Raw genomic sequence first — 11,107 nt, forward strand, 5'->3', positions numbered from 1 at the left:
TATAATTACGGCATGCTGCTTGAGAGTCTGTTATTATTGTTAGGGACCTGCCAGATCGATAGCCCTCCAGTGCTGCCAGAGCCACAGCTGCCTCTTCGGCCTCGACTACCGTGCAGTCCTGTAGTGATGCGCTGGTGATCTCCTTGAGGTCCGAATTAACCACCGACGCCACTGCTCTGCTGTTGTGTCTTCCGTCTTTGACGAACGTTGCCGCGTCCGTATACCTTGTGTTGTCCTTGTTCGCCAAGGTTCTCTGCACGTACTCCGCTCTTGCCACTCTACGCGCCCTGTGCAGGTTCCGGTCCATATTCTAGACGCCGCTTCCTTCGGGTATGAGCCATTGCAATGAGCCACTTAAGGCTTTCGCCTTAACAATCAGAGATTTTCACCTGCTAAACCGCAAAAGTGCACAGGCTCGTAGTGAAATGCGATCAAAGGGCAACACCGGTAAGTAGCCACACGTATCTGGTTAAGATGCATCGCAATGCTTTTGCCTTTGTAGTCGCCTGCTTGGCCATATCAACATACCATGGCACGGTTAACCATAAATTGTAACCTGAATTTATTGGTCACGCGGATGTCCACGGAACAAATCAACGCCATCTGCGCTCGTCATTCATCCGTTATTCGCACGCGTGGCGCAATATATGTAATCATGACAAAACCAAGTAACCTAGCAGAATATACTTACGTTGCCATTATACAACAATCATACAGAGACGCAGGCCTGCACGCAGCAGCACTGATTCGCCTTGTCTGTAAACTTCCTGACTTTAGTGTTCGCGCTGGTTCCTACCTTCCCTACGATATAAAATTCTTTAGTTGCACGCGCAAACCACACTGCATCGCATTTCGGCATCAACGCACTCTTCTGAATTTCACATTTGAGTTTTACTCACGCTATCCTCGCTGCACGTCACATACCAAGGGGCAAGGCCCACATCGTGCAATTTTTCATTTACCGAGCTGACTTTCTGGAACGAGAGACAACACGAGAGAACGGCCATGGCACTCGACTAGTGATGATAACAATAAAAAAAGGGCAGAGTAGTTTAAGCAGAAGCTGGAACTCCATAGTACAGCGGACCTATCGCCAAGTGACGCCCCTGCAATGCATCTCGCCGGGAAAGTCCCGTGAAAAAGAGGTATTTCAATTTTCGCCGCCGTTGACAGACCGTGTGTCATGGCCTACAGAGGAAAAAATCCTCGATAAATTATTCCTTCTTGCAGTCCAATGCGTTGCACGTGGTCAGGAAAGGTGCTTCAAAAAGATGCGTCACATCAGCGTCATCGAGTCTACGCAGCAGAAAATAAAAGTTTCCTGACGCTGCACGGCCACTGCGTCTTCTTTAGCGCATCCCCACACGTCCGCTGGTCTACATTAGCGTTGGTTTGACGCATTCAGTAAGGAAAGCAATACCCGTTTTTCGCCGGTCTACCCCGAAGGCCCAGTAATCGCATTCGATTTCTAGCTAAACGTTGAACATAGCACAGATATACTGCCTCATATACTACGAAGAGGCCCATCTCGTCCCTTTTTCTTTATTTACTTATGGTTGTTTTCATTTTCTTGTTTTCGTTCACAGAAGCACGCTTACATCTTGTGAAAACAAGTTTTGGACTGGCACAATGAATCTATTACCACTTATTTTAAACGACCCCAACGTACAGGGCACTAAGGAAATTACAAGGGGTTAAATTATAACATCTTGTGGGAAACGTTTTCAAGCAGATGTTTAAGTTTCGATGTTTTGTTTTTCCGAACTGTCCTGCCTCTCTTTTCTTTTTCTTGCTGAAAGAAAAAGAAACCATCCGTACAATGGTAGCAACTTTAAACCCTCCGTTGTCACAACAAGCGTTCGCTTTCGTTTTCTCTCTGTTATCATGGTTATTTGCAATAACGATCAACCTGAGATGTTTACTTCAGTCTCGAGTTATTTCTGAATTAAGTGTTCCGCTCAGTCTTGATGGGCATGCGTTAACGACAGTGCAAGTTGAAGTACAGCAGTCAAACTTGGAGGATGAAAACTAAGGCGTGCGCTAAAAAATCTCGTGCCGGAAAACAGAAAGTCCTTTAAAGCCCGTTAAGTACCCCTACAACTTCATTTTCCCGTGACGCAAGACTAGAACGACATCGTTATTCTCTTCACCTCCGCAAGCACGCATACCATTACACGCGCTCATTCGATTACATAATTGGCTTCGGCAAAACTAGCTACGAGCATCCTTCTGAAAAAAAGGGAAATTGCCCGGGCGTCATTCGCCCTCCTCTCTCACCAGTTACGTCATCCGGTGCTCGTCGAGGTCAAGGTAAGCCGGAACAACGTGAGGCCAATGCCGGGGCGCTTCGCCGGCTTCACGTCAACGCCGCGGTAAAGGAAGTCAGTCCTGGTGTACTCAATGTCAACGACGAAATGATGGATGGAGCAGGTAACAAAGATGACAGAAAGAAAAAAAAAAGAGGGGCAATGGCACACGCACAAACACACACAGAAGTTCGTCGGAGGTTTCGACAGCCGTAAAGTGAAAACAAACTACACCCGTCGAAACTAAATACGAAAGGATGCCGCGCGCAGCAGAAACCACCGCAGAACGAGCCAGACGACTCGGTGCACGCGCATGCACTGCCTCGCAGACGGAGACCCTGCAGCAGACGACACAAGACGATGCGCGCACCACGCTTCGCTATCGCTGCGAATCAAAACACAAGAAGCACGCGCACAGGCACACACGCTTGCAGCAGGGAACACGTAGCCTAACGCGAACTGGAGGCTAGGCGCTGCTCCGCTGCCCGGCGGCGGGCTGGGGTCGTCGCGTGTCGACGTCGTTCGTTCGCTGCACAGTGGCGATGTCGCGCGATGCCTCACAAAAGCCGGAAAAGCGCGCTGCCAGCGGCGAAAGATCTTGCTGCGCTAGGCGTCACGCAGCGACTGCTGCAGTTTGGGTTTTTCTTTTTCGCCTGCCGTTACGCTCCCCGGACCTCTCGCCGCAGCTCACATCTTTCGTGAGCAGTTTCGCTATTTAAATTCCACGACGTTCGGTGAGTTCGAGAACTAGCAGGATGATGCAGTGGGCGAAACCGGCGTGGTGCTGCGAAGCCCGTGCGCAGGCAGAGACTCTTCTCTCCTTCTCTTCTCAGAAAAGCGATCATTCATAGCCTGGTGGTATGGTTTGCGGCGCCCATGAGCTTGCCAATGTTGCCGATGAAGCCCTTGACGAATCGCAACCGCCGAAGCGCAGCAGTGTCCGCGCCCATCGCGTCGCAGCGGCGCTATAGCGCGTGGGTCGCCGGACGCGTAACAAACACGGGATGTGACTCCGCTCCCCTCCCTTCTGCCCTCGACAACTCGGGCGAGAAGGACCGAGGGTGAAGGAACCTCGCACGACGGGCGAATCGGCACGGCCCAGGGCCGGCAGTGGAAGCCGCACGCCAGCGCCGAGATACTATATGCTTCCTCCCGGCTTCCTTGCTCGTTGACACACACACACAAAAAAAGAAACGCATACCGCTGATTCCTTTTCCAGTGCTCGCATACGGCAAGGGGCCTGAAGCGTCCTTGCTCGTCTTCCCCGACGAGGCATATGTGTGGCATCGCACCAGAGAGGTGGAAAAACACGAGCTCGAGCGCGCTGCTCACGAGCTCGTGCAACGTTGAGACGGATGAGGCCGCCAGCCGCGCAACCATTTCTTCTGCCGCAGAAAGAGACTCGTTCGTGGCACAAATGACGGGGTAGGGGCGGGGGGGGGGAGGGGAGGGGGAGGGGGGGGGGGGCGAGGGGTAACTCGAGAAACAGCAGGGGCCCTCACGTGGGCGTCAGCTGTGGCTCCCAGATAAACAAGCGAATGCATGCCCGCGGCGTTCAAGGAACTAACAACACCCTTCTGAAAGTTAAACGGCCAGAACGGCTGGCAACCGCGAAGGTCGCCGCGGAGATGCCGGCGTCTCGCTCGTCACGTGACGCAAGGCGCGCGTGACCTGCTGGCGCTATCGCACGTATACGAGAGCAAGACACGCTCGGGTGATATAAGGTCGCGAGTTTGTGCGGCCCCCGCTAAATACGTGTGGCACGCGGACGCTTGAGCTATAGCATCAGCCAGTCGGGTTCCGCCTGAGTAAATCAGGCCATCCATTAAGAGGTCATCGTGAATGACCGATGCAATACCCGTCGCGAATGGTAGGCAGTTGAGCTACGATCAATTGCCCATCCCCTATTACAATGTCACAATGATAATAATGTCACAATATTACAATGATAGTTTGTCGGTGGGGTTAGAAGTCGCCAAGCGATACGTGCACGGCAGCTGTGAGATACGACGCAGAGGAAGGCTCCAAATTGTTTTCGAACGCCATGGTTTACTACAGTGCCGACAAAAAAGCCACCTAGAACCCCATGGCAATGCGCCTGGTAGTAGAACACGTGGCCACATTCTAAGTGTCAACAATATGTAGCCGCTGCGTCAATGTTTCAAGATATATCGTCATGACAGAGATCATCGCACTACCCAAACAAAGGGCAACAAAGCAAGAAGGTAACTAGGATACCTTCTTTTTGTTTTAGTTTTTCTGTGATTTGTTTTCTTAATGCGCTAATCTCCATCATGGCTGAATTGTTTCGACTAGCCCAAAATTCCCCATATGGTTTAACGTATGCCTTCATCTCCGTTATAGTCCTTGTTAAAGGCGCATATTTTCATCTCTTCTGCACCTGAAAATGGTGGGATGACACGTGGCACTTCAACGACATGGAAGAAGGGGTATCTAGGAGCTCGATTTTTTGTTTGTCGCAGCCGCATGAAAAAAAAAACAGATAATAAAGCCAAGGAAAGCATATGAAAAATTTAGCTGTGCTATTTAACGCAGAAATAACAATGAAAAGGGAAATGAAAACGGACAGAAAGACAACCTGCTGGTCATGTGTAACCTCTCGATCCGAAAACAAGAAAACTATCCTTCGCATAAGTACGTTAACCTGGGCAATCGATACGTTAAATTCAGCACAGATCCATAAGTAAGTCCTGAGCGCCAGGTGTCTACCTGCTGGCTGTCCTTAATGATGGTTCATTTCCGAACCCTATGGTCATATTCATAAGGCTGCTTCGCGGCTCGCAGTAGGCCTTGTTGCTCATAGTGCACGCTATAAATTTCCATCGCTGCAACCGCACGATCTTCTTTAGTCAGTGTCAACCTAAGAATCACATACAAGATCCACCCACAAAAACCCAGTTCACGAGTCCTACACCTCTGAAAGGGAGCCGAGTCAGCTGGAGCCCGCTCGCAGCTTAATGACATTGAAATGCTAATGTATATACTGGGCTAATTGGGTAAAGAAAGCTCATTGTTTCAATTAAAATATTATCTTTTAGATGAGCAGTGATATCAGGATCACCAATACAATTTGCTGTAGAAATTCATGTTTCATCCCGAAACCAGTGACTCAAAGACGGATCTGCACGGACAAAAAAAAAATTGCTGTTTTAAACACGCAATACCGCTTGGCATCCGGGAAATAATCGAACCGTATTGGTTACATATACCTTGTGCATAATTGTGAGTGGACTTCTGTTAGGTTCGGCTTTCTTTCAGGGCTGAAGGATCGGTACACTGCATTTTTGGGATGCAGCTTGTTTGTGAAATTTAGGTTGTCAGCGACTATGGATTATTACCTTCAACGTGGAACGGATAAAAAGGGACGCGAGAAAGAAAACACGGATTACTGGCTAAGAAAAAAAAACTCAATGACTTGTTGCTCCTTTTTATAATATATACACAGATAACTTTTACTTTAAAATAATTGATGATTATGTTTCGAAGTAAACATTTGGTGTTGGCTGGTGCCGTGCATGCCAGTCATCGCTGTCACGAAAACGGCTGCGAAACTTCTCGTAGCAGCTGTCGTAGTAAAAATAACAGAAGAAGTTTCTCTCGTAATTTAACACTAAATGCGAGAGAAATGCGTCAGGCGTTACGTCTCACCTCTTTGAGGTCCCAGATCCATAATTCGAACGGCATTCACCACATTGCAAAGTGTCCTTCAGGTGCTCACTCGAAACAAGTCCTGCCCCGTCGAGGGGCGAATATATGCATACATGTGCAGAGGTACACTCTCATCTAAGCTCTCCCATCCCCTCTATACCTCTACAACGTGACCGGCTTCCCGCACTTCCCACACATATACTTTTCTTTTCAGTTTGATGCTCATAACGCTAATGCATTGAAAGGGGAGTTTACTAGAACATAGCAACATGTGGAAGTGTTCTCTATATATCAGATCATCTTACATTACTGCATCCTAACGAATCGACGTTTCCAAGTCTCGCCTCAAAAGCATTACGAAGATTTCAGCGTGAAACACGCGACACAAAGCGGCGAAAAACAACAGCACAGGCGCTGTTTCAATTCTCAGCTCTGTGTGGTAGCCTTCGCTCTGCTATATTGAATATGTAAGTGCGTCTCCATTCACCAATCCTTCTGTTACACAGGAGTGAAAAATCAAGCTCTGATATAAAGATAAGTGTGATAAGAAAGTACACGTGAGCATCTCTGCGTACTGCCCTGCGTCCAGCCATTGCAGTTCAAATCCTTAAAGCTGTTCACGCGTATAACGCTTTCAGCATGAACAGCTGTACGAGCTCAACTTCCAGGACCCAGGCTAATATTCAGTTAGTTTACAAGTCAATCAATCATTGTACGGTTCCCGCTATAAGGTTTGAGACATGGATAGTTAGTGCTCCATCTTACTACGATGCTGTATTCGCTATACCATGTTTCCTGCTATAACGATATGCCGATACCTGTTATCAAGAATCTATGTCATCATACCAACAACGTAAAATTTACCACCCAGAATTGACATCATTTCATTGTGGCGAAACAGACTAGGGTACCTCGCATGCACTTAGCGCTAAAGCTGTCCGTTTTACGCCCACAAAAGAGTGGTCTGCGGTTCTGTGGAACTAAAGGTCACGTTACAATGCTATGAAAATTCACACTCTATGCAGAGCCCATTATTAAACCATGGCCTAACGTTGGTACCTTGAAATATGGCATTTTATTGCAGCGCTCGATTTCTTTTTTTCCTAAACTTTGTCGTACCTTCAGAGTAGCGAAACGGTCGAAAATTTTATATTTTTGAACGTGTTTTGTTCTTTGATGGCGCTTAACTGTGACGTTGCGTTGTTCACCTTTTACCTCGTGATGTTGTTCCTTCTTTAAACGATCTTTCTTTTTACGCACACATTCTTATCTTAATAATTGGTAAACTTTATTGCTCCCATATTCAAGGTATGTCGTGTTTACATTGTTACGCGCTGAATTTTCGAGTCCACAAATAACCGACATGCAGGAACGGGGTAAGCTTGCTCGAGTGTAGGTCTTTTATCAGATGTATAATAGCAACTTAGAAATGGACCCTAGCACCTGTTTGCCCGCTGATCTCTGGACGTTTATCAGCCCGTACTAATAATTTTTACGCTATATTAATTGGCACCAGAAGAGTTTATGTGTTCAAAATCTTGTTTTTATCTCGAACAATTACTGCGTTGAACAAGCTCAATTCACAAATTTTCGCATATTGTCGATCAGCGAAATCTTCTACAGTAACGACGAGAACTTCGTTTTACAGAAGTATGCTATTATGTTCTTTTATTGTAATGTTTCATTCTGCATGACGGGCTTATTAAAGAAGAGAAGGCTCTGGTACCATAGCCTCGCGCACCTGTTATGTGCGAAATCACAAAAGCGCAGCTGCGTTTTTTCTTTGGATGCTTCAAATTCAAACTATAACATCGTGACTTCTTGAACGAGCTAAAAAACCGAAGAACAGACAAGGACAAGTGCTGCGTATTCATTCAAGAAGCCGCGGTCATACTGTGAAGCATGCTGAACCAATTAGCCCAATTTTGGACGTCATCTTGACACGTGCCAGCCTACATGATGGCTTGTAATGAACTGCATGAAGGATAAATGCTTAATTGTGAGTGTGTACACGCGTAGTGTGAATTGCCCTCATTCTCATCTTTCAAATGCCTTTCCCCAAACCCCAGTGCAGGACAGCCAACCGGACCCAGCCTCGCTGACCTCCCTTCTTTTGCGTTACCATTTCTTTCTATATATCTACCTTACAGAACGTTCTTACCTTACAGAACGTGTAGGCTGCCCCTGGGACAGCCTACAGGACTTAAGAAGTTATACACAAACAGAGAGAGAGAGAGAGAGAAGTAGAATGATACGAAATGCAGAGAGGTCGGCCTGCGGTATATTCCTCTAGCCAGCTACTCGGCGTTGTGGGAAGGAGAAGTGGGAAAGAAAGAGGGAAGAAGGAGGCGCATGATGGGTGACAATGACGAGAGTAGGAAGATGTAAAACATATGGCAAGCAATTTGGCATGCTCAAAGCCTACAGTCCACGCCCGTACTTTTTAAAAAGTTCAGTAACGCCTGGATGGCCTTGAAACTCGATTGAGCGTCTAGCCAAGGGCCTAAAATAACGTCCTCCGACAACGGTGGGCTGTAGACAAACAAATATTTGAGTAATCAAGCAGCAAGCGTTTGCAGTCTGCACCACTTCATCTCCCAGTTCAACCAGCCCGCTCAACAAAGAGCCTCTTCCACCGGTTCTCTGACTTTATACCACGCTGCACCACTCTTTGCGAAACAGCCTGTACGGGAGCACGAGATGTGTCCATCTTGAGCGCACGTGAATGGGGAGACCAGTTTGTTGGTTTCCTTTCGGCGGCGAAGGACGTCGCCATCCTGTTGTGGCCGGAGAGGAGCGCTCGAGCTGCATATTATGAGCGCCACTTGAGGGAATTGAGAGTGACTGGAGCAAGAGGAGCAATTGACAGCGACGACGGCGGCCCAGGCGGCGGCGAAAGATGAGGCGCCGCAAGGCGCCGTGGCCGAAACCCACGCATCACTTTTCTTCCGGAGCGGACTGGATGCTCGTGGGACGGCGCGGCGGCGGCGAATGCCCAGTCGCATGTTCTCTTCGTGCTCGGCCCATTCTCGGTTATGGCATCATCCCGTCCTTGCTTGCGGCTGTCGGTGCAACAGTCGGACGCGCTGCTCTTTTGTTCGTTCGACTTCCTCTTCGTTCTTATTTTTTTTCTTGTTCCGCAGCTGCGCGTGACGTAAGGTTGTGCAAGCCTGCCGCAAGAACCTACGAACGATGCACAGCAGACAATTACGTAACTTCATGTGCATCATTCTTGCAATCCCCGATCGATGTTAGCCACGATCGAGGTTTAAGACAGCGTTTGCCAAACAGGAACCTTGCGCCGCGATTGTTTGTCCGTTCAATTGATTGATTGATTGATTGATTGATTGATTGATTGATTGATTGATTGATTGATTGATTGATTGATTGATTGATTGATTGATTGATTGATTGATTGATTGATTGATTGATTGATTGCCTGGTATCCCAAAATAACACTAATCCTATGAGGTTACCCAAAGCATGGTGTGTACGTGTACCCAAAGCACTGCATACAAGAGTTTTATTGCGTTTCACTTCAGACCCTGGCGCGGCCCGCGCTCGAAACCACGACATCATGCGCAACAGCAAAGCGCCATAGCAACTGAGTTACCACGTCGGGCGCCGTGATCGTTAAATTACAGGGGGAATCCTAAATGGTTCATAAACTTTTAAATGATTTCAGGAGCATTTCTTGAGAAAGCAGGTTGTGAAGTTTTTACTTTTCTTAGAGTACAAAAGCCTTTCTCATGAGAGCCCGTCCCACGCTATTTTAACTGAAACGATGCAACTTCAATACGTCAGAGCAGCACTGCATGATCAGGTATCTTTCAAGCTCACTGCGTACAGTGAAATGCGGACATCTTCTTTCATGGGGCGAAGTCAAGGGTGTTGCGGGCGGATGCCAAAGAAAGGCGTCATAATGAACCGTGCTAATTTAACTAGGCGTGTTTTGCTTGCCACCAGTTAGAGCTCATGCACATACCTTTTTGCGCATTCTTTCTCCACGCGAAGCTATCAGCAATTGCTTCGCTCAAGGTGCCTTGCGTGTACGCATCATGCTCCGCATCCATCAAAAACAGCTGATTGTGTTGTGTGGTTTCCTTGTGAAGTTTGTGTAAGCTAATACTTCTCTTGTGTTCGTAGCTCACTTATTAAGGCGCCAGAAGTGTCGAGAAGTCTGATAGTGCGGTTAGATTACTGCCAACTTCCATAAATCTTAGATTGTGTGGTACAGAGCGAGGCAGGGACAAGGAACGCAAGAAAAACGATGAGAAGCGCTCCCAACAAGCGCGTCCCTTGTCCCTGCCTAACGCTGTAACGTACATTCTAAAATGAAAAACCAACTAGCCCAAACCATCACCCTTCTAATTTGCATTGACGCTTCGTCCATGGTGGTGGTGGTGACGGTGGTGTTGCAGCAGGCGGGGTTAGCCTGGCATACCGTCTGCGCGTTCTTTATTTCTTTCTTTCTTCTTATCTATCTATCTATCTATCTATCTATCTATCTATCTATCTATCTATCTATCTATCTATCTATCTATCTATCTATCTATCTATCTATCTATCTATCTATCTATCTATCTATCTATCTATCTATCCATCTATCTATCTATCCATCTATCTATCTATCTATCTATCTATCTATCTATCTATCTATCTATCTATCTATCTATCTATCTATCTATCTATCTATCTATCTATCTATCTATCTATCCATCTATCTATCAATCTATCTGAGATCTCGAGCTTGAGCTTGCTTTAGTTCAGCATAACTGCGATATCAAATGAGCAACCCCACAGAAAAGCAACGCTGCATCACTGGCATACATCACAGTAATCTGCAGCTGCTCCTCGCCTTGAGTGACTGTCTGACGTGGAATTGGACCGCCTCGTTGACGCAGCAAATAACGTTAGTGGGGCCGTGCCTGGCCCGGGCTTGCTTGCAGCCATCCGTACTTGCAGCCCACACCAGTGGACATTAAGGTTTCGTCTCTCTTCGTATCCTCTCAAAACATTTCACGGTGAAAAAAGCTACGTCGACCAAATCACCCCGGGGGCATGCGAGAGTTGTTCGCTTTTCAACGGAACATCAGCTTTGCACGAATCTCTGAGCATCGACCTCGTTTGCA

General features: G+C 47.4%; 1 protein-coding gene across 4 annotated transcripts in view; it reads right to left on the reverse strand.

Moving 5' to 3' along the window:
* Positions 1 to 11,107, reverse strand: part of LOC135905912 (metabotropic glutamate receptor 5-like) — a 392,463-nt gene that overhangs the window by 201,437 nt on the left and 179,919 nt on the right. For 2 of the 4 annotated variants that reach the window (XM_070538651.1, XM_070538653.1), the window contains exon 3: positions 2,278 to 2,388. The exons of 1 other annotated variant lie outside the window; for it this stretch is intronic. The gene's annotated coding sequence lies outside the window, so the exon portion shown is untranslated. Of the gene's footprint in view, positions 1 to 2,277; positions 3,703 to 11,107 lie in introns of those variants that run through there. One more of the 4 variants, XM_065437031.2, reaches the window with a different exon arrangement.

This window comes from Dermacentor albipictus, chromosome 5 (assembly GCF_038994185.2).
Source record: "Dermacentor albipictus isolate Rhodes 1998 colony chromosome 5, USDA_Dalb.pri_finalv2, whole genome shotgun sequence".
In the NCBI taxonomy this organism is placed as follows: domain Eukaryota; kingdom Metazoa; phylum Arthropoda; class Arachnida; order Ixodida; family Ixodidae; genus Dermacentor; species Dermacentor albipictus.